This window comes from Artibeus jamaicensis, unplaced genomic scaffold, assembly GCF_021234435.1.
Source record: "Artibeus jamaicensis isolate MK-2021 breed Jamaican fruit bat unplaced genomic scaffold, CSHL_Jam_final contig_3126, whole genome shotgun sequence".
Lineage (NCBI taxonomy): Eukaryota > Metazoa > Chordata > Mammalia > Chiroptera > Phyllostomidae > Artibeus > Artibeus jamaicensis.
Window position 1 is genome coordinate 12,675,044 of NW_026521723.1, and position 25,388 is coordinate 12,700,431.

Genomic DNA, 25,388 nt, shown 5'->3' on the forward strand with positions numbered 1-25,388 from the left:
CACCTGTCCCTAGCTCCTAGCAAACACTTACCTTCTGTCCCTATGGATTTACCATAAAATTCTGGAAATGTTATGTGTATAGAACCTTTTAATATGTAGTCTTTTGTGACTGGATTCTTTCACTCAGCATAATGTTTTTGAGGTTTATCCATGTTGTAGCATGGAGCAGCACTCCATTTTTACATCTGAACGATATTCCATTCTATGAGACTTCTATGGGAATACTACTTTTTGTTTATCTGCTTATCAGATAATGAGAATTTGGGCTGTTTCCACTTATAACTGCTATGAACATTTGTGTAAAAATTTTGCATGAACTTATATTTTCATTTCTCTTGGTTAGACATCTGGGGGTAAGGTTTTTGGGTTGAGTTAATGCATTAACTCATGCATTAATTTTTTGAGGATCTGCTACAATGTTTTCCAAAGTGGCTGTACTTTTACATTCCAACCAGCAATGTATGAAGGTTCTAATTTCTTCACATCCTTGACAAAACTTGTTATTGTCTGTCTTTTTTAAAATTTTAGTCAATCTAGTGAGTGTGAAGTGGTATTTCACTGTGACTTGGATTTATATCCCTGATGATTACCGATCTTGAGCTTTTCATGTGCTTATTGGTCATGTTTATGTCTATTCAAATTCTTTTCCCATTTATATTAATCTATTAGGGCTTTAATAACAAAATACAACAGACTGTGTGGCTTAAACAACGGAAATTTATTTTCTCACACTTCTGGAGGCTGGAAGTTCAGACTCAAGGTGTCTGCAGGTTTGGTTTCTCCTGAGGTGTCTCGCCTTAGCTTGCAGATGGTCACCCTGTCACACTGTTTCTTCACATGACATTTTTCTGTTCATGTTCCTTACATCTTTTTTTAAGGACACCAGCCATATTGGATTAGGGTTCTACTCTTATGACTTCATTTAACATTTACTTCCATAAAGGCCTTTCCTCCAAACAGACACATCCAGAGCTAGGGCTTCAACTTATGAATTGGGGGAGGGGGACATTCAGTCCACAACACAATTTTTAAAGTGAGTTATGTCTTTTAATTGTCGAGTTGTAGGATTTCTTTATTCTGAATTCAAGTCTCTTAACAGATACATTCTCTTAACCTCACAAATTCTCTTAACAAAATTTGTGAGTATTTTCTCTCACTTTATGGTTTGTTTTTTGCCCCCACTTTCTTGATGGTATCCTTTGAAACAAAAAGATTTTCAGTTTTTTCTAATTTATTGGAATGACATTGGTTAATAAGATTTACATAGGTTTCAAGTGTACATTTCTAGGATACATGCTTTGCATATTGCACTGTGTGCCCACCACCCAAAGTCAAATCTTCCATCACCATATGTTTGACCCCCTTTACCCTTTATCCACTTTCCTTCTCTCTGGTATACACTATACTGTTGTCTGTGTATTCAGGTTTTGTTTGTATTTCTAGTTTTTAAAGTGTTACAGTAACTATGAAAAGTAGTACAAACACTCCTCAAAAAGTTAAGAATAGAATTACCATTGACCCAGCAACCCCTCTTCTAGGTAGGTACCCAAAAAGTTTTCCATTTTGATGAAATCCAATTAGCTATTTTTCATCATTTGTGCTTTATGTTGTATATCTGAAAAATCATTGCCTAATCCAAGTTCACACATATTTACTCCTATGTTTTTTCCAAGATTTTTGTAGTTTAAAATTTTATAATTATGTCTTTGGACTACTTTGAGTTAATTTTTTGTATATGGAATGAGGTAGGGTTCCAAAGTCATTTTTTACATGTAGATAACCAGTTCTCCCAGTACCATTTGTGGTAGAGTATTCCTTCTTTATTGAATTATCTTGGTACCCTGTTGAAGGTCAATTGGCCACAGTGTAAGAGCTTGTTTCTGGAGCATGAATTCTATTTCATTAATTTATATGTCTTATCTGATACCAATATCACACTGCCTTGATTACTACAGCTTTGTAGTAATTTTTGTAACTGGGATGTTTGAGTTCTCCAAACATGTTCCTTGCATTTCCATATGAATTTTAGAAACATCTTGACAATTTCTGTATATAAGACAGCTGAATTTTCATGAGTACTATATCAGTTTAGAATATATTGCTATTGCAACAATATTAAGTCTTCCAACCCATGAGCATGTGGTATCTATACATTTATTTAGTTCTTCTTTGTTTTTTTTTTAATAATGGTTTGTATTTTTTTAGAGTCCAGGTCATGTATTTCTTATGTTAAATTGATCCCTAGGTATTATTTTAATGCTATCATAAAGAATGTTTTCTTAACATCACTTTCAAATTGTTCATTGATAGTGTGTTAAAATGCAAACAATTTGTATGTATTGATCTTTTACCCTGGAACATTGCTGAAATCATTTATTAGTTCTAATACTTTTTTGGTGGATACTCTAGGATTTTCTATAAATTAGGTCATATCACCTACAAGTAGAGATAGTTTTGTCTCTTCCTTTTCAATTTGCGTGCCTTTTTATCATTTTCTTAACTAGTTTTCCTGGCTAGAACCTCCACTACAATGTTGACTAGAAGTACCAAGAGTGTATAGACTCATCTCATTCCTTATATTAGGCTGAAGACATTCAGGTGTTTTCACCCTTAAGTATGATATTAGTTGTGGGTTATGAGATGTCCTTTATCAGGTTGAAAAATTTCCTTTGCATTCCTAGTTTAAGTGTTATTATCATAATAGGGCATTCAATTTTATCAAATGATCTTTCTGTGTCTATTGAGATGATTATATGGTTTTGGCTTTTTTCCCATTAATGTGATGTACTGATGTATTTTCACATGTTATAGCAACCTTGCATTTCTGGGATTATTATGCCTTGTTTGTGGTGTATAACCCTCTTTTTATGTTATCGGATATAGTTTGCTGGTATTTTGTTAAGTATTTTTGTATCTATATTTATATAGAATATTGGTCTGCACTTTTCTTGTGATATCTTTGGTTTTAGTATCAAGGTAGTGAAGAATTTTAAGCAAAAGAATGATGCTAAAGCTTTATTTGGTCAGGAATAAAATCCTTTTTTTTAGGGAGATCACTCCAGAGCATAGTGAGAGGATTGGAAGATGTGAGGATGGAAGGGGTGAGACTTGAAGTGTTGGAAACCATTGAGGAGTCAATTAAATGATGCAAATTGGAAACAATGAGGTCCTGAAGCAAGGCCATCATCATAGGATTGAAAGAAGGAGCCAAATACCCAATTTTGAGGAGGTATATGAGAAATCTCATATATTATATTCTCTAACCAGTCTTTTCTTGATGTTCAAAGGATAGGTATTCATACCCTTGTAGTTCTTTAATTTTGTTTCTACTGACACTGCTGCTCTTCCTTTCTTTATGGAACAAGCATTAGAAATAATATTCTCTGCCTTTACAAAGCTGAAATAGATAGATTTTAGAACAGGAATTATTCTAAAGAACCAAAGAAAGGAAAAAGAAACAAGGAAATAAAACATGTGAATATACATAAATATGTTTCAAAACACCACCAGACAAATATAGTATAGATTTTGGACCCTTCAATAACTAATTTTCAGCAGGTAAACATTTTTAACCAGGACCTACATGAGGACCAATCCTCTTTTTCCTTCCCTCTCATGCCCCCCTCCAATAGAGTACTTACTCAAACAGAACAGATTACGTGTAAAAATCAGTGGGTATTACAGGTACTTGAGTCATCCATGGTAAAACAACCAAACTCTCTTTAAGAGGTTATCATCATAGAAAGAAATTGTCTGGAGAATGAGATTCAGTTTTGGGTTTTTTTGTTTTTTGTTTTTTTGCCTCCCTCAAAGGATAGAGCTGCTGAGGAAGTTTTTCCTTTCATTTGTGGTGAAAGTTCATCCTCAGACATTCAGTATCTTGTTAGAGATAGCAGTTTTCCCTGTGTCTCCCACAGGGCATAGAAGAGTATCTACTCATTCATTCATTAAAACTAGCTTTTATGACAGCTCACTATGTGTCTGTAAGTAACTTGTTGGGCCCTGGGTTCACAGCAATAAGAAAGGCCCATTTATTGTACAGAATAGGCAGGAGTTGAGGAAAGCAGGACCCATTTACCGAAGTTACCGAAAGACCCATTTTAGTACAGCATGATGAGAGTAAGTTAGCAGAGAGAGCAAAACAGATCAACATCCCATCTGAACATGATGTAAAGAGAGAGTCTGTGAAGGCTTCTTGGAAGTAGTGGTGATCTGTGTTTAAACAAATTATCCAAGAGAGGGAAAGAGGGAATATTATTAGGGAAATCATTAAATCATAAAATAAAAAATTGCCTGTTTTGCATGTATTTGCTTTCACAATATACTAAAATTTTCTTAGAAGTTTTCAAAAATAGTAAATCAACTGGTCATCTGATAGAAAACTAGAATGAAGCTCACAGATTGCTCATTGAAATAAACTCTTGCTTTATCTTTCTAAGACTTAAATTATTTTTTTTTGAAGAGAAAGAAACTGGACTTCATGAACATCATTGTCCTTGCATTGTATGCTCTTCCTGAGGGGGGAAATTTTCATCTCTGGAAAATTAGTAGAGACATCCAAATGGGACTTTTTGGAATCCCTGGATGGTTGGGTTGTTTTTTGATATGGGGCAGTTGAGCAAAGTGGGATATTAGGTAGATTGAAAGGCAGTGCTGTGGCTTCAGCTCCACCTCACGTGGGAGTGGACCAGAGAAGGAGGAAAGACAACAGAGGTGGTTGTAATACACTTGGGTTGTAGGAAATTCAGAAGTGAATTTGAAAAAGGCTTAGCTATTGAAAGATGCTTCTTACCAATTGAATCTGCTTCAGTTTGTCGTACACATAGTTTTTGTGCCTGCCATTCTAGAATTCAGAAACTACCATATATAGCCATAGTGTGCTGCATACATCTGCACAAATGACCCATGGCCCAGGAATTAATTTCATCCTTTCTTCCTTTCCTTCCTTCCCTTCCTTGCTCTTTTTCCTTTCCTTTCCTTTCCTTTCCTTTCCTTTCCTTTCCTTTCCTTTCCTTTCCTTTCCTTTCCTTTCCTTTCCTTTCCTTTCCTTTCCTTTCCTTTCCTTTCCTTTCCTTTCCTTTCCTTTCCTTTCCTTTCCTTTCCTTTCCTTTCCTTTCCTTTCCTTTCCTTTCCTTTCCTTTCCTTTCCTTTCCTTTCCTTTCCTTTCCTTTCCTTTCCTTTCCTTTCCTTTCCTTTCCTTTCCTTTCCTTTCCTTTCCTTTCCTTTCCTTTCCTTTCCTTTCCTTTCCTTTCCTTTCCTTTCCTTTCCTTTCCTTTCCTCTCTCCCTTCCTTCCTTGTTCTTAATAAATTCTTTATCTTGTCACTGTTTTCCAGAAAGAAAATGAAGAAAGTACTAACTGAAGACTTATTCTTGAGGTTGTTCGCTTTATTAAAGTACAATAAATGCCAGTAACACAAACTAGTATCCTCTGAATGCTGGGCATGTTTGGAGCATAACATGTTTAAAGATCATGAGTCATAGTTTAAAACTAAAATTTTATACACAAAATTGAATGCCTATCTTTTCTTATAACATCACAATTTTTGATGACATTGGAACACTCATCTTAATGGCAACATTAGTTGGACTTGAGTAGTAGACATTCCCTTTATTTGGGGGACTGTGCTTGTAACTCAAATGCTTGTGTTTCAGTTTTTCTGCCTTTAAGTTGGGGAATAATAAAGGAACCTAACTCACAGAGTGGTAGTGAGGGTTAAATATGTGTTAAATTCTTCAGCCTATACCTGGTTCAAGATAAGTGCTATACCAAAGTATAGCACTTCATTATGATTCTGATTGCTCTTCCTTCTCATTTGCTGTTTTCTTACATCATCTCTCTGGAGTTACATTTCCTGCCTGGCTCCTATAAATATTTTTGTTTTGATCCCTGGTGTAGGCTTTTGACACTTGTGATTTTAACCAATCCAAAGCCACCCAAATATCCGTGACTCATTGCAAGTTGTGATTTTGTTGAAGTAAAAATTAGAATCATTCATCTTGAAAGCCTGATCAGCAGAAGTGAAACACTTATCCTGCGAGTGGGCCGGCTCAGCATCAACTTTTCATGTGGTGCTGTTGTTCTCCTGTTCTATACAGCAGCTGTCCTGAGGGGAAGCCTAGAAGGGAACACCTATTGTAGTACTCGTTGGGCCATCAACACATGCAGTGTCTGCACCTCAGGATCTACAGTCCTCTTTTTTACTTTGATACAATGTTATCTCTGCTTCCATAATAGCCACTCAGAATGTTAGTCTATGGTTCAAAAGGATGGAACACTTGAAAAAATGAAATTCTGGATACAATTGTGGATGATTTCTATGAGAAGGAAAAGAAGGGAAATAGTTAGAAACTAAAGTGGCCGCACAGATAGCATCAGCTTGCTCAGCTTTTCTAATGGGCTCACACTCAAGATGGCAAGAAGAGCATCAAAAAACAAATATGACAACAGGGTGTCAGGGGCTTGGAAAGGAAGCTGAGGAAAGCAAAAATCCATTAGGAGCCCACTTTTGAAAAACAACACTAAAAGTAATAAAAAGGCTTGGTTTGAAAGAAAAAGAAGCACAGGCAAGTCCTGCTGCTGTATAAAGATAAACATGATATTAAGAGGTAATAGAGAGAGAGAAGGCAGAACTTTCTAACACTGATCTTGTGATCATCCTTTCTGATAACCAGAGGCTTCTAGCAATGGAATAGCTTTTTCAGACATTGAAAGTGTACAAACATGGCAAGAAAATCACTGGTCAGGGATGTGGTCCCATGTGGCCCTTGCACCTAGAAGTTCCTCTATTCAGGTGGTTTAGGGCCTTGAGTTCTAAACTGAGGCCCCAAAAGGGAGTTCTGCGCCTCTCTGCACTGAGGAGGTGCCTTATAATGGACCCAGCCACTTTGAAAGAACCACTTAGAAAGAACCACTTTGTTGGTTCTTTCTTGTCTCTGCTTCCCTTCCCAGCTCCCTTAGATTGAGGTTTTATTTGATTGACTCATAGTTTTGATTTCACTATGTGATGTGATATTGCAATAATATCATAGGCATATTTTACATAGCCCAGTCTCCTGACTTTTTCTGCAGCCTGGAACTGCCAGTCTAGGAGAAGAATTAGAAATTTTGTTATTAAAAAATCTGTAACCAAGTGAAGAAATTCATTTTCTTTCTTCATTTTTATGGCCAATTTTTCTTTTCTATTTGATGAGTTTCCAACCTAGGTAGGATATTGTACTAAATTATATATTACCTTTAAAGGTAAGTTCATGTACTTGGAAGACTGTGTGATTTTACAGTATTTGAAGAAGACAGACACATTTTCCTAATAAGCTCTAGAAAAAGAATAAGGTGGTTATAGAAACTGCAAAGCCGGGTGGGGGAGTTATTTTTCTGTTGTCTCTTTCTCTTTCCACTGGAGTTAAGTTTCTTCCTGTTGGTAAGAAGGCATGCCACCCTACATCCATTCCCCTGTGGCATGCCTTCAAAGGGCGGAAAGGACTCTTACATCTGACCACAGCATTGTGTTGTGGCTGCATTCAGGAGTCCTAATGGTGCAGTTGCTATGTTCCTCTTTGGTTTTACAGGCTTAACTGGATTACAAAGTAGAAGTTGGCCCTTAGCTATATATAGCCACAGATACCAATTGACCAGTTCTTGGCTATCCTAAAAGGGACTATTGCTTGATCACAAGAGTATAATTAATGTGCCTCTCTTCCCGGGTGACAGAAGTTACCTTTAAAAGATTGGTTAATGATTTCCCTTCTGCAAGTTCCAATTCCCTCATCAAAAAGTTATGAAATTCACCAAAAATATTAGAATGATCATAATAGGTTACTTGTCATATGTGTACTTTCAGGATAAAGAGAAATACTGACATTTTACCATGGGAAGGAGGGGCGGTAGGTTAGATGGAAGGAGAGAGGAAGCAGAGAAAAGTAGGGTTTTTTGGTCCTAATGAAAGAAACTATTTCTAGGGCACGATGTTTCATAGAACATGCTGAACAGACAGTCTTGCAAACTCAGACGCAAGCAATGAAGTTTTGCCCCACCAAGCTGGCATTGCGGAAAGCCTCTTTCTCTGTTTTTGAAACTCTGCTACCATCTACTTTTTAGAGTCAGCTTGTTTCTCTTTCTCTTCTCTCCTTCTGTTTCCTGTAACTTAACATCTATGCTTGAGTTTGTCTCTCTCCCATTCATTTCCACATTGGGCCTTTTCCTCTGTCTTTCCTGTGTGTGTGGCCACCCCCACTTGTCTTCAGGCATTGACTCATGGTGTTGATATTCTTGCCCACACAGCTGTGCCCACACATGTCCTGTACTTCAGTGCTTTCATTGTGCCTTTGCTGGTGTTTGTCTTTGCCAGAACTGACTCAGTGAGGCTGCCTCTGCAATTCTGTGGTGGTATCCGTTTGGATCAGTGTCTTTCTACTCTGACATGCAAACAAAACACCACTCAAAGTTGTTGCTGCTAAGCAGAAAGTATGGGAAATGGTCTGGGAAAGAGGCAATGTCATCTGACTCTAAACTCAGTAAAATGATTCTTGGCCTTCACTGTTCTTAATGAATCCTTGGCATGTGCGATTTTTAAAAATGAGTTCTGAGTTTTTTTGCACATTAAATATTTTATTTCAGGAGTTTTTGTTTTCTTGGAATTATTTGCAAAGATATCTAAATTCTTGCAATTTAATTATTTTTTATTTACCTTTTATAAAAGACTCTATATTTTAAAGAGCAGTTTTAGGTTCACAACAAAATTGAGAGGAAGGTCCCAAGATTTTTCATACACTTCCCTCCCTCCACCACACACAGCTTTTTCCATTATCCATACCCCCTACTAAATATCTAACTTGTTAAACTTATGTTTGAATAATCTTTCCCAATTGTTTGGCATTTATCTCCCAAACTTAAACCTTCCCCAGAGGGAATAAGTTTCCTTCATCTCTCTTCTACCATAGCAATTTATTTGTATTTCCATCATGTCACTTCCCATGTTGTATTATATGTAATTATATATTTACATGTATCACTTTCTCTTGAAGACAGATTTTTATTTCCTTTTGGTCAATACCAATAAGATTATGTAGTAACTAAAAAACTGATCTCTCTAAACACGTGGCTGAATATGATCATGCCTCTTCTCAGAAAGCCCCTAGACTGGTAGAAATAGAAGATTGTTACATCATGCAATTCAGGGCCAGATAAAGAGTTGCATACTCTGAGGTAGAGTTTCAGAAATAGAAGAATCACATGAACAAGAATTTCAGTACCTAGAACCCTTACAATAAGTCTATATACTACTACTTGCTAAGGAACATAATTGTGCCCTATATGGAAGTATATGTTGTTTCTGAGCTGTTCCCACAAGGGTTAGAAAAAAAAAAAAACGGGGCTCCTTTTCAGGCCTTCTTCTCTGGCTGGTCCTTTTTCACACACTCACTGCCTCCAAAAATTATCATTCTAGACACCCCAACCCCCCAAAACAGAAAGGGTCTCTGAGGAGCTTGGTTTGCTCTGATATAACTTTTGTCTCTGTGGTTCTCATAACAGTGGGATGTTTGAGAAAGTTTGGTCAGAGAATAGGTTAGTATCCATAAATTGTATTTCTTTATTTCCTTAAACCTAGTCCTTATCTTTTCAGATCTGAGTCTAAGACAGAATTTGACAAATAGATTTGCCACAAAATCATAATTTGATGTTTGGATTCCCACCACACTCACAAGTTCTCCCCACACTGAAGGAGAGGGGATCATACAGGAAGTGCACACCAGTAGGTGGAAATTCTTGCTCATCGAATTTTTAGTTTTTTTTCCAAGACTAAAATTGATGATCATATTATGTATTGCTCCATCAACAAATACTTATTGATCTGTACTCAGGGTTATACTGATGAACGAAGTATGATTCTTTCTCTTAAGGAATTAGTTACAACTATGTTAGGACAAGAGAACATTAGGTAAGGAGAGGGAATGAAGGCAATCTATATGAACTGCATGATATATTGAAAGACTGTAAAAGATAATGTGTGAGAAGGTCAGTGCAGAAATAGTAAAGAAACTTTCCTGGAAAAGGTAGGTATAAATAATGGACAGAAGCAGACATTGATTTGTGTAATGGTCTTACTCTTTCATTGGTTACTGACTGTAGATACTCAGTATGAATAGAAGAATGGCAGCTAGCACAACATCTAGCACATAATCCATGTGCTTCAGGGAACTATGACTAGATAACCAAGATGGAAGAACATAGGTGTGGAGGAAAGGCTTGGTCTGTGGTACAAAGGCTGCTGTCCAAGGTGCCAAACTACAGTTGGTTATTTTTAATGAGGGCTGATTGATCCCAACTTTAAGGAATGCTGAACCAGGTATGGGCGGATGTTTTGATGGGAGTGATGAGAGAAGGGGAAAGAAAAGAGGGAGCATAAAAGATTGTTCCAGTTGTGTATGTATTGAGAGCTTGCAGATATAGGAAAGAAACCACAAATAATCTCAGACAAAAGAGTTAAAATTTTATAAAAGATTATATACCGACTGAATACATTTTAAAGAAAATATATTTCAAAACCTGTTTTGCTATGAACATAGGTAATACATCTTTTTATTAATCTGTTGTTTTTTAAGTTAAAACCTAATTATAATAAATTTGAAATGGATAAAAAAAGAATTGATAATTGTACTGGTTTTCTATTGCTGCATAACAAATTTCTCACAAACTTAGCAACTTACAAACAGTGTAAATTTATTATCTCAGTTTTTTTTAAGGTCAGGAATCTGGACATAGATTATCTAGGTCTTTTTCAAGATCTCATGAGGCAAAAATTAACATGTGGTGATCAAATCACCTGTTGACTGGGTTGCATTCCTTTCTGGGGCTTGGAGTCTTCATTCAAGCCATGTGGTTGTTGGCAACAACATGTGGTTTTTTGTAGGTGTCAGACTGAGGCTCCCATATTCTTTCTGGCTCTTAGCCTGGGACTACACATAGATCCTAGAGGAAACCCATAATTCCTTTTAATGTGGCCCCCTCCATAGGCCCATCAAATGTCTATAACTTCAGAAATCCCCAGTCTCCTTTAAGAGCTCTTAAAGGATTAGATTATGCCCACCCAGATAATCTCTGATTTGATTAGATTAATGTTATCTGATTAGACCTAATCCCAGGAGTGATATCCTATCCTGTTCACAGATCCTAATTCTATTCAAGGGCAGAGAATTACACAGGGAGGGCATATCTGGGTGTGGAAATCTTGAGGGCCATTTTAGAAGTCTGCCTACTACAATGAGCATGGTGAAAAAAAAACTTGAATGATTTTTGTATTAAGTTATTTTGATTACAAGTATCTATATCAATTCTAAATAATCTAAGATAAAAAGAAATTTATTAAACATATGTTAGATCATCTTATAGATTTCAAGGAAGAACTGAACAACCATCCATAGGGAGAAGTATGTTCTGGAAAAGCTCTGGAGACAGTTAGTGGGCCACCACTCCAAAGCACCAATAGTTGGCTCAAACTATTGTGCATCTTGGTACAGAAGTATGAATTCCTGGGAAAGAATTTTAAGGTAAGTATCGACCCCAAATCCATCAAATACAATTGGGGATAGGATCTCATGGTATAGACATAGCTTACAGAACCTACTCCTGGGTATTAGGTCTAGTTATCAGAGAGATAATAATCACTGTGAACTGTGCAGCTCCTCTAAAGGGAAGCTATGCCAAAAGGGAGGCAAAATGATGCATTTTTGACATATAGCAATAATTATGTGTAGACAACATGAAAAATATCAGCTAGGTAAAAATGATATTATAGAAAGCAATATAAACTTTCCTCAAAAAACTAAAAATGGAACTGCCTTTTGACCCAGTGATTCCACTGTTTGGATTATACCCTAAGAATCTGGAAACACCAATTCAAAAGAACCTATGTACCCCAATGTTCATAGCAGCACAATTTACAATAGTCAAGTGTTGGAAACAGCCAAAGTGCCTGTCAGTAAATGAGTGGATCAAAAAACTATGGTACATTTACACAATGGAATACTATGCAGCAGAAAGAAGGAAGGAACTCCTATCCTTTGTGACAGTATGGATGGAACTAAAGAGTATTATGCAAAGTGAAATAAGCCAGGCAGTGAAAGACAAATACCACATGATCACATGATCTCACCTACAAGTGGAAACTAATCAGCAAAATAAACAAGCAAGTAAAATAGAACCAGAGACAGGAAAATAAATAATAAACTGATAGTGACCAGAGGGGTGGAAACAAGGGAATAACTGTGGAAAGAAGGGGACGGGTAAAGTCAGGGAACAAGTATGGAAGACCCAGGGACAAAGACAATGGGGTGGGGGAGAATTGAATGTTGTGGATAAAGGGTGGGTAGGGCAGAGTAAATTAATGGGGGGAAAATGGGGACAACTATAATTGAATAACAATAAAAATAAATAGTATTATTAAAGTATTATTAAGATTTAAGTTATATTGAAATATTTAAAAGTTTTCATGTCCTGGCTGGTATAGCTCAGTGGATTGAGGATGGGCTGTGAGCCAAAGGATTGCCAGTTCATTGCCAGTCAGGGCACATGCCTGGGTTGCAGGCCAGCTCCCCAGGGGGTCTGTGTGAGAGGCAACCACACATTGATGTTGCTCTCTCTTTCTTCTTCCCTTCCCCTCTCTCTAAAAATAAATAAATAAAATCTTTGAAAAAAATAAAAAATTTTCAGTGTCATACATTTTTCTATTTTGATTAAACTGTTGCATTTTTAAATGATGCAATTTAAATAACATTTAACTACAGTTATATAGTTGTGCTCTTTTTTTGAACCACATCTGATTTAATGATTGATTTTTTTCACTTTACTGCATTTACTCTTGTCCACAGAGTTTCCTTAAGAACATCACTCATTTCCATTTTAGCAACAACAATGAAAGAGCAACTATTATGTGACAAGTTAAAAAGATAGGAACAAAAAAATTCACATTCTGGCAAAACAAAAGATATAGAAACAAACACTTCATAATAATAATAACATTGAGTACTATGTGTCTAAGCTTACTCTAGAAAATTACATATTTAATTTTCAAAACAACACTATAAAGTCTGTGCTACTATTATTCTCATTTTGTAGATGAAGCAACTGAGGCATAAAGATGTTTTAAGTAACTTGTTAAAGAATAGTTGTGTTTGTTTTTAATAGGTTAAACATGTTTTTAATAGTTAGGATACCCACCCTTTTCACCTTGGACATTTGGAAGTAGGTGGGAAGCACACCTCAACCCCAGGTACTCTCACAGCATGTTACACTTGTGAACTGGAAAGGAACGGTTAGACCTGTGAGAGTAATCTGAGGCAAGTCTGGCGTTGTGCGCTAACTAACCCTGTCATTGGAAACACCCCCTTTGTCACCATACTTCCCACCTTTGCCATGGGTGGATTCAACATTACAGTTTCTGATACTCACAAGCAATACTGAAAAATAACACACATGTACTATTGTGGAGGCATGAAGCCATGTGCATTGCAGACTGAAATGGAGTCGTCGGGCACATTGCTAGTTGGTGGGCGTAGCTGACCACACAGACCCTGAAAGTCTTCTTTTAAACATTTATTTGTCTCTACTGCTATTGTACATTTTCTAAGATGGGAGGAACTAATGGTAATAGTGGTTTTCACCTTATTGTTATTAAAGTTCCAGGGTGTATTTGTTTTTTAATATAATGATTTTTATATGCAGCTTAATATTTTTATAATAGTTAAATTATAAAGCACTCTTCTACATATGATCTCTTTTGATTCTTACCTAAACCCTCTGAAGCAGTCAGGTAAACCCCATTCAGAGGGGAAAAACTCAGAGGGGTTTCAGAAAATGCTTCAGATTCTGGAATAAAATCTCTGGTCTTTTGACTTATACCTCTGTGCATTTTTCTCCTGAATAAAAAGGTGCCTTTGTTTCTGTGTGAAGTTGTGACTGCCAGTGAAAACAACACAAGTCCTACATTAGCATACTTCTGAGCTCTCAATAAATATTCATTGTGATGTTTAGGCCATTTGCTCAATTGGGAGTCCACAGAGCTCTCAGTGAAATGTGGAATCATCCTAGCAATGTTCTTTCTCTATGGGCTTTGTTCCTAGAAGCTCTTTGAAGCACAAACAAAATAGACTCATCCATTATAATTATTTTTTAATTTCTTTCCAATATGGGCATCGGGGAGAAAAGACACCGAGCAGCAGAAAAGAAGCGAATCAGAGCTTGTGACAGGCCGGGCCTTGGGGAATCCCTGCAAGTCCAACAACGCAAGACACCAGTCTTAATTAACACAGAAGTGAGCTGTACAGTCATACATGTAGTTTGGTTATGTCTTCTATTCCTCTGTTATGTGAGATAAGATAATTACTGGACATGAGTGTATGTGCGTGGAGGAGTGGCGTTTGCGACAGCATGGGCAGGCCGAGAGCAGCGAGAGATGACGGTTCCTGTATTGATACACATTGTTTTACCTCAACAGTCTGGAGCCAGTGGTTAGTCTTTGACTCACAGCTGTGTTCTTTTGCTAGTTGGTTAATATGCCAGGTACCTCTTCTAAGAGAAAAACAAAATGAAATATGAACGCAGCATCACCATTTTGTGTTATGTAATGATACAGTGATGCCTCTTTAAGTATAATGTTGCCCCAGGGCTCTACATGGTCCTGCAGCTCTGCTGTATTTAAGATGTGTCTAAAGCCTGAAGGCAATATTGCACAGTTCAGAAAAAAGATTTTTGCCTAGGCCATTAACATATGCCCTAGTGTCCTTCCCATTGCCAAATATTTTCGATTAATGTTCTCTCCCTCGGCTCCTCTCTTAACCACCTATGACGTTGGTTTTGAAGAAAAGAACTGTCTTCTCCTGGTGATTGATTTTGTGAGTTAGAGAAACTGGATCTTTGGTACTTTTCTCCTTTCCTTTTTAATGTTCATCCTTTTGATTTCTGGGTCTCTCTCTCTCTCTGTGTCTCTCTCTTTTTTTGTTTTACCACAACAATCATTTTTCTAAAGTCTAGTGAAGAGGAAAATTATCTTGTAAATTAAATAACAATAAGGTGGTAATTATTTCAAGTTAATTTGCATTTCAGTTTAAAAAATCAATTTTTCTAAAAATTTTATTTTTCAATTACAGTTTACATTCAACCCTATTTTTTGGATCTTGTTTTTATTTTATTTTGCATTCTAGATAGGTATTTTTTTGTTGAAACTTTTTTATTGTTGTTCAAGTACAGTTGCTTCCATTTTCCCCCACCACTCCCCCCGACTCCAGCAATCCCCACTGCCCACCCTTGAGCCTACCCCACTTTGGGAGGTGGGAGGGGATAATGGGGGATAAAGAGAGAAGGGTTTTCAGGAACATCTATAAAAGACACATGGACAAAACACTATTTTTTATTACTTTCAGTTGTATAGCATAGTGGTTAGACAATCATATATGTATTTTACACAGTGATCCTCAGATATTTTCTGTATCCACCTGGCAGTGCTTGAAATGTCGATATTACAAGTGCCCACTACATATAGTCATTACAACATTATTGGTGATATTTTCTATACTGTACTTTTTGTATCCTCATAATGTAACTACTAATTAGTATTTATTAATTCCTTCACACTTTTCACCCAGCCCCCCACACCTCTTCCCCTTTGGCAACCATCTGTGTTCTCTGCATCTGGGAGCCTCACGACCACCTTTTCTTGACCACTAAGTTATCCTTTCAGAGATGAAGGAGTGGCTCAAAGGAGGTCAGGAACTCACCCAGGTACTAAAGGATGCTGGTGCAATTTGTCTTCCTCCAAAGTCTCTTCTAATCCCATGCCTAGTAATGCTTACCACAGCAGAAAGAATTTCTTAAAGAGGATATTTTAGATCATGAAATTATAAAATTTTAATACACAGGGTTATGAGGTCTTACAAAGAACTTTAAGACCTCGCGGTATTTACCTAACTCTGCTCAAGGAAAGCCCTACTACTCAGAACAAACTTTCGTAAAAAGCAAATTCTGCTGCCGTATTTTTGTTAGGATGGGATCATTAAACAAAAAGCAGTGAGAGGGAAGTAGAACAGCACCAGTTCTGTGCTAAGGCCTTCGGTTTTCTCCCTGCACACATGTGCTCTGAGTCTGTTTACTACAGCTCAGTGTGGGGGCGTATAAAGTAATCTACCATTTATCTTTCTGGGGATAGCAGCATAGCTCTTTTATTGCCCATTGATACAGTTAGGGCTCAGTAGGGAGGAGTGGTGGGGATGAAGCTATGTGCACAATGCTTAGGAGTGTGGACCTGGCTGACCTGGTGCCGGCCAGACCAGGTCTGAACCCTGACTTTGCCATTTATTTACAGTGAGACTTCAGGCAAATTACTTACCGTCTTCGCTTACGAGATGAAGTAATATTAAAGCCTACCTCATTGGCTTGTTGGATTTGGATTAAATGAGATAATATAGTGTGTGACATAGCAGACATGTTTAATAAATATTGGCTAAATTTAAAATGCTAATGAAAATAACTCCGATATAACCTCCTTATAATTGTTCCTTTCAGCCATAGTACTAATGGTGTGGTTTGCTTCTAAATGATATGCCCTGATAAGAAAGAGAGAAAAAAGGGGGTGGGGGAGTGCGTAGAAGGGAGGAGGTTACATCTGGCTAAAAGCACAGAGATGCTAATATAACCAGTGGTCTCAGAAAGGCCTGGATATGCTTCTCTTGGACCATGACCTATAGCAGAATTTCTGCTCAGTCCTGCTCTTGGAAGGGCGCATGCGCCATTTCCTGCAGTTCCAGCTGTGTGCTTCGTGTTAACGGGGTTAGCTCAGCTCCCACTTTACATTGACTGTCTCTGCGGGGCTGTCATCGTGTGATTCATAACTCAATATTAACCGCAGATGAGGGAGGAGTGGATAGGGGAATTTTCTTTCATGTGACATAAAGTAACTGGGATAAGGGCTTTTCTATAGAAGCATTAATTAGCCTTGTCAGTCTAACCAAGAACAAATTTTACTTCCACCAAGGATCATGGTATTTCATTGGCATCCAGTAAATGTGCAACAAAGGCTTTGTCATTTATCCATGAGTATAACAGATTTAGAGTCTCTCGTAATTTATGTTCTTCCCCCTTTCTGTTTAAATTAGTACGGTACCCATTAATAATAAGCACACAATTCTGGAATGTAAGACAAGATGAGGGCTATTTGTGACAAGACTAGGTTTTTTTTTCAGTGTGTAACTTAAGTTTTTTCCAGACTTCTCAATTCATTGCCTGTAACCCTTTTACTTCTCTCTCCTTTTCCTTTTATTGATTGTAGAAACTAATTGGCTATTAGATTTGAAAAGAACTCTGGGAGATAATCTAACCGATTACAAGGAAAATTGTGAAAGATTAAATTTTGGTGGATGCCCTGACTAGTTCTTACATTTGATGAAGATATTTGACAATTCTGCCATGGTATTGTAAAAAGTTAACTTATAAAATCCTGATAATAGTACAAATAATTCCTGTATATATAATGATTCTGACAGAGTAGAATTTATGATTACCCTATGGATATAAATCAGTTGTACTAGTTTTACATTTGTAAATTCAGCATTCCTTATCTGACTACAATTCCTTATCTGGTTATAATGTCTTATTGATCCTTTCATTAAAATCTGGGGCATGTTCATTTTACATCTGTATAAGTTACATAGTGTTACCTTTCAAAAGTGATGCTTTAATACCACAGATGATGAAAGGAATAAGAGAAAGTCAACTATACAACCTTTTTGTCGGAATTAGACTTGCATCCATGTCTCCTGATCATGACTCCAGAACCTTAATTTATATTGTGGATTTATCCCCTGTCTACTGGCTTATATTTAACACTTCTTCAAATTTTCTTGGTCCTTTGCTCCGGCCCGCGGAGCAATCAACTGGGGCTCGACCACCTACCTAGAACAAATGAGTTGGGGGGACAAGAGGCGCGAAGAATGGCAGCAAGACAAAAGATTCTGATCAAGCTGCAAACTTTATTTTTCTGAACTGGGTATATATATAGGGGGAGGGAGAGGAAGGAGATTAGGTTGCTTGCTATTGGCTAGCTTGAGACAAAGAAGGGCCCGCTTATTGATTACTTGGGTGCAACTGGTACTCGTGGCCATGCACGGGAGCGATCACACCTCATGTACCTGTAGCCGATTGGCTTTGTGGAGCGCACAGGTTCCTGTAATCAATGCAATGTTTTTAGCTAGAAGCCAGGTGTAAGGTTCCCAACAGTCCTTCAAAATCAGACCATGTGTTCATAGTACAATGAATCGATAGCATTAATATCTTCTTGGCATATGATATATTTTCTCCATCAGATGTATAGAGATTACTTTGCAAAATGTAGTGAAGGTGACTATGGTGAATGCTTCGAGGAGCTCTTGAGATCCTTTCTGCTTCCTTCCTCACCCCTTTCCCAGACCACTCAAAATGCATCTCCTCATCTGATTCTCACTGACAGTTTGGCTGGTACCAGTAGAGCATCATTTATTTGACCAGAAGGACTGGCCCTAAATGAAATACATATATTCTTGGGGAAAGTAAATATAGCACATAGTACAGATAGTTCATTGAATTATTTCCAGTTTAAACTCTAGATGAAAAAAGGTTGATAAAAGAGAAGTCTGGCTTAAAAGGTGTAGACATTTGATGTTTGTGGGGAGAGGCTTGCTTTGTCACAATCATCATCTCATGTAGTTTTGGTGTTTGAGAGAACTGACTTCTACTCTCAGGATGCTTGTTCCCTTAATCACAGTGCCTCTCTACTTGTGTGTATATTCACACAGGCTAAACTTAATGGTGAGAGATTTCCTAAGACTGAAGGTGAGGCTATTGGAAACTTGCAGATTTATACCTGGGAATTTCAATTTAGCTTGAGAAGTCATATTTTATACCAGCTTTCAGGGGTTATAATTTTTAGACCTTTCTTAACTTATTTAGCATTAACAAGTTCTTGTACTCATCTGTAACTTTGGCTCCCAGTGCTCTCTGATAAGCTTTCCTGATGGGTCTAGAAATAACATATCACTATTCCTTTCAATGCCAGGTTTCTATGTAGTCATTGAAACACATATCTACCAGGTTATTTAAACTCAGTATAATAATCTCTAGTCATATATCAATAAATAGGAATGAAGTTTCACATATTATGGTATTATACAACACACTTTGGAAATGGTTAATTTGTGCAGACTGATTTTTAAAATATTCTTACATTCTTGTGAATACCGGCTTTTCTGTGTCCTAGAGGCATCTTTAAGTTTTTTAATTAACTTTCTTCCATTTCTTCCTCTTTCTTCTCTTCCTTTTCTTTCCCTTCTTATTCTTCTTCCTCTCCTGTCCTCTCCTCATCCCCACTCCCCTTTTCTCCTTTTCCTTCTCCTTTCCTTCTATTCCCTCATTGGATAAGTGTTTACCAAGTTCCCAATGTGTGCCCAGCACTTTGCTAGGCACCATGGAATATGCTGTATTATTCAAATTAAGCATTTTTAAGTTAAAGTTTTAGAGGTTACATAGGCTTAGAATGTATAAAAGCCCAGTTTTACCTAGATATGTTTTTTCTGTTTTTGATGGTAAAAATATGGAACATTGTTTGAAATGCCTACCATTAAAAAATTAGATAGAAAGGCTATTTTAAGTTGAATTGTGATAAAGTGTAATCTTTCAATGTGGTTAATGATCACTAGTTTGGGTATATATTTAAAAATACTAATGACTTCATAGTATGATGGTGGTAATAATTATATACATTTTAAACATTTTGAGAAAGAACCCCTCAGATTGGTATTTAGAAAGGATGTTCTCCAGGGCAGGACTCAAATTGGCCCCATATCAGCCATATTGAACTCTTCCTTCCCTTTTTCATTCTGGAGAAATTTATCAGTGTGACAAATCAACCTTTAGAAAATCTTCCCTGAATTTCAAATTTGTGTGAAATTTTCCTCTATTAAATTGTTTCATGTGATAAGATGTAAGAATGTGCCTGACGTTCTATGGGATGCAAAGAAATTGGGAGCTCGCATATAGTACAGGTGGGAATGTAAAATAGTGCATTTGGAAAATAGGTTTAGCAGTTCTTCAAAATGTTAAACATAGATTTATGATATGACTCCGCAATTCCATTCATAGGTTTATATCCAACAGAAATCAAAACATGTATTTACACAAAACTTGCACATAAATGTTCACAGTGGCATTATTTACAGTAGTCAAAAAAAAATGGCAACAACCCAAGTATCCATTAACTGGTGAATGACAGATAAAAAAGTATGTTGTTCAACAATAAAAATAAGTGAATTCTTGATACATGCTACAGCATGAATGGACTTTGAAATTGTTGTGCTAAGTGAAAGAAGCCAGTTACGAAAGACTGCTGCATATTGTATAATTCCATTTATATGAAATGTTCAGAATAGGCAAATCCACAGAAAGACAAAATAGATTAGTAGTAGCCTAGGGATGGAAGGAGGGGGAATAAAGTGACTGCTAATGGGTAATGAAACTGTTTTGGCAGTAGATTGTGATAGTGATTGAACAATCATGTTAATATACTAAAACCAAAGAATTGTGTCCTTTAAGGGGTGAATTTTATGTTGTGTAAACTATAACTCAACAAAGCTGCTTTTTAAAAAAATCAGAGAAATAGGCTTAAATGCAAAATAAAAACAAAAATAAAAACAAAAACTCTGTAATATATGAATTTCTTTCTGTACCAGGGCCAAGAATAGTATAATATATGTAAGGAAACTGAATAAATATTATTGGCCTGCCTGGCAGAAAGTTTGAATTTGAGGTCTAAAAATATTTAAGTGTTTATTTTCAAGAGAATTTGGAAGATTCAGTAAGGGCTGTGGAGTTAGCATCAGGAATTTACTTTTCCCACCATTAGTTAATGACTCTCACTGTTGGCTTTTGTTTTCTGTTCTTTGGGAAATAACCATAATAACGTCTCACAGTGTGTGTGTGTGTGTGTGTGTGTGTGTGTGTGTGTGTGTGTGTGAGAGAGAGAGAGAGAGAGAGAGAGAGAGAGAGCTCCTGACACATACTAGATACATTGCTATTTTATTAATAGTGTTATTACTACTTTTATCTAGAAGAGGGAATACAGGTTCATTGCCAGATGTAATACTTAGGATGTATGTTTAGGGTAGGAAATAAGTGAAAATAGCTATAGATGCACTTGGCCTTCAGCTCTGGTGTATCTAAAAAAAGTACTTTCTTTGTCTAGGCAAATTACTACTTTGGTGAAGTAAATTTTTTCTTTCTGAATTTGCAAAGTATATGTTTTTTATTTTAGAAATTATTTTAATAAAACAATGAAAAATAATACTTCCGACTTAATTATATTTCTAACCAGTTCAGGTAACAACAAACCTGAGCTACCAATGTTCCTAAAGGATACATACTGAAAAATTGCATTTTATTATTTTAGAAATTTGTTATGATGTGGAGGGTTTGTATACAAGTAAAAACTTAAATTTCTCTTATTGGCTATTAGGTTTTTTTATGATATTCAGAAGTTTTACAATGCAGTTGCCAAGAACTTCCTTAGCCATATTATTAAGTGTAATTTCCACATTTTTTTCCCTTTTTAAAAAATTGTTCAGTTACAGTTGTCCCAATTTTCCCTCATTGCTCTCCCTTTTCCACGTCGATACTTTGCGATAAAGTGACTTTTTTTTTCAGGAATGCTTTTTTTAATTGAGGGCTACCCAGGTGAAGTATGATATAAATTGAGAGCTATGTGAATTAATAAGCAACTAAATTCAGTTATATTTTGAGATAAAAACTATCAGTTTAATAGCAAAGAACAAAGCTGTAGTTAAATAATGTAATCAGTAGTAAAAGAATGTCTATCTGAGATAGAAAGAATTCAGGGACTTAGTGAAGGAGCCAGGTGTTAACAAAGAGAGAATGAAAGGTTAAAAAGATAGAAGCAGAGAGCATGCTTCCAAAAATTCTGAGTGTTAAAAAATTTAGCACATTTAATTAAGCTACTGATTAGTTTAAAGCTTTAAAAGCAAACTTTTTTTGAAGTATAGATGGCTTTGAAAACTTTACTGATTTTCAAAGAGGAATAAGAACCTCTACTAAAGAATATAGTAGCTTCCTGGCTGTTGTAGCTCAGTGGATTGAGCATGGGCCTGCGAACCAAAGGGTCGCTGGTTCAAATCCCAGTCAGCGTGCAGGCCTGTGTTGTGGGTCAGTTCCCCAGTAGGGGGTATGTGAGAGGCAACCACATATTGATGTATATCTCCCTCTCTTTCTCCTTCCCTTTTCTCCTCCCCTCTCTTTAAAAATAAATAAATAAAATCTTTTTTAAAAGAATTTGAAAATCTTTAGAAAATCCTTTTAAAATATTTAATTAATTTATTTCTTTAGAGAGAGGGGAAGGGAAGGGGAGAAAGAAACATCAGTGTGTGATTGCCCCTCACATGCCCCCAACAGGGAACCTGGCCCACAACCCAGGCATCTGCCCTGATTAGGAATCTAACTATGCTCAATCCACTGAGCTACACCAGCCAGGGCAAAATCTTAAAAAAAAAAAAAAAAAAAGAAGAAGAAGAAGAATCTAGTAACTATTGCAACTCAATATTTTTAGGCACACTATATACACAAGTGAAATTATCATGTTTTCTACAACAGATGGATAAATTGCTGTTATTTTAAATTCTAAGATATAGTTATTATATTATAATATTGTGACATTTAAAACTCCACACCAAGAAGACAAACAATCCAGTTAAAAATGGGCAAAGGACCTGAATAGACACTTCTCCAAGGAGGACATACAGGGAGCCCATAGACATATGAAAGGATGCTCAGCATCATTACCCATCAGAGAGATGCAAATTAAAACCACAGTGAGATACCACTTCATACCAGTCAGGATGGCCATCATAACCAAATCAACAAACAACAAGCACTGGTGAGGTTGTGGGGAGAAGGGAACCCTGGTGCACTGTTGGTGGGAATGCAGGCTGGTGCAGCCACTATGGAAAACAGTATGAAATTTCCTTAGAAAACTAAAAATAGAATTGCCTTTTGAGCCAGCAATTCTACTGATGGGATTATACCCTAAGAATACTGAAACACCAATTCAGAAGAACTTATGCACCCCAATGTTCATAGCAGCAATAGCCAAGTGCTGGAGACAGCCTATGTACCCATTGGTAAATAAATGTATCAAAACACTGCGGTACACTTACATGATGGTATACTACGCAGCAGAGAGAAAGAAGGAACTCCTACCCTTTGTAAGAACATAGATGGATCTGGAGAGCATTATGCTAAATGAAATAAGCTAGGCGGTGAAAGACAAATACCATATACTAGTTTCCACCTATAATTGGAAACTAATCGACAAAACAAACAAACTAACTAACTAACAAAATAAAACCAGAGATGTGGAAATAAAGAACAAACTGACAGTAACCAGAGCACTAGGGGATAATGGAGTAAGGATGGGGAAAGGCCAAGTCAAGGATCATATATAAAGGACCCAGGGACAACAGGGTGGGGATTGATTGTCGGGGGCGGGGATGGTGGGAAGGGTGGAGAGAGCAACACAGAAAAAATTGGGACAACTGTAACTGAACAACAATAAAAATACTTTTTAAATCTCAAAAAATGAGTCATATTGAAAAATTTTAGAGATTTTCTTTTTTCCCTTTTTTCTGCCCCTGAAAAAGGTGCTATCAAATCAAGAGTGCTATTCAATGACATCAGAGAATTAAGAAAATTGGTAAATGGAGCATTAAATTCTGGCTACAGAATGAAAGTAAACCATAATAAAGAAAGCTATATTTGTGTTATCATCTGTGGTAGCACATAGGGATATGCTTAATGGTGAAATTTAGATGCATTTAATGCCCATTCACCTTCTGAACCATTGTATTTGGATTTTAAATTTTAAATTAATTGCAATTAAATTAAATTAAGCATTTAGCTCCTCAGCTGTATCAGCTATATGTGGTTAGTTGCTATTATATTGGACATTGGGGTCATAGAACATTTAAATGATTTCAGAAAGCTCTGTCGGATAGTGCTTATATACAAAACTACAAAAGAAATATTTGTTGCTGACAGAGAGGCTTAATATCTAAGTTTATTGGTTGAGATTACTAATAAGGCAGAGATTTGACACCAATGTAAGGCAGTGCCTCCACATAGAATTTTCTCTTCAATGTCCATAGAGGTGCCCTCAAGCTTAGCTAGAGGCATTACGGACATGTGTGAGTAAGCTCAGGGGCTGCATGAGAGAGTATAAAAGAATCACTTAATCATTCATTTATTGATTCAGCTAATACTCATTAGGCACCTGCTATGTTCACTCATGTTAGGTCCATGTGATAAAAGAAGACACTGTCCTTAACTTGAAGAAACTGTATCAGAGCAGATAGAATTAAGTGAGGCTCCTAGAAAGCTAATAGTAGAAGTAGTTTCTGGGGGAACACTGTAAAAGGAGTGATTTATTATACAGAATTGGGTAGAAAAGGGGAATAATTCAGAATCCTTTCTTTTTAAAAAAATGTTCTGTGTTCATGACATTTAAGAAGAACATGGGTTCCTCAGTGATGGGGTATAGCAGTCCCATGAAATACTTTGCCTTTATTGTTCCACAGAATCTAACTTAATCTTAAATTCATAATAGATGGTTAGTATATCAACTGAATAATTCAGCATGTGAATAATAATGCAAGTGATTGATTATTCAGTTGAATATGGCATTTTTAGATAATGAGGGGATTTTTTGTGAAGTAACTATCTCTTTTAAAAAGATTTAAAAAATAAACAATCAGTCAGGATGACTCCTAGAAGAAGCTCAAGGTGGTTGTGTGAGCAAAAAACTAAAGCAAATAATTTTCTTAAATTTTAATATAGTACTTTAAATTTACCTTTTATGTTAACTGAAAGGGTTATAGATATAAACTGCAAAGATTAATTTTCTTTCTGCTAATTTTATGATTGACAGGGAGCACAGTAAGTCTAAGTCTACCTGCCTGTTGTGGATGAAGGCAGTTGCAGTGACCGTTAAGGTAGGTGTCAGCTGTCCTGAAAAGTGCAGTTAGTTCCAAACCACCCTTTTATTCTTCTACTTGCCACCAGATGGGTTGTCCAGTTCCTTCTACTCTGTATTAAACATGTCTAATAAATACTCAACATTTAGCACACACAAACTGCACTTATTGAGTCTCCCTAACAGCCACTAACAAGGACATTAGCTTTCAATTAACTACATAAAGCTTTGGGTTTGGACTGGAACATTCATTCAGTACAAGCATCAATTTGTACATCATTATAGGACATTAGTTGGTTGCTAGACAACCACATGTCCTCGCAGATTTTGGGATGAGT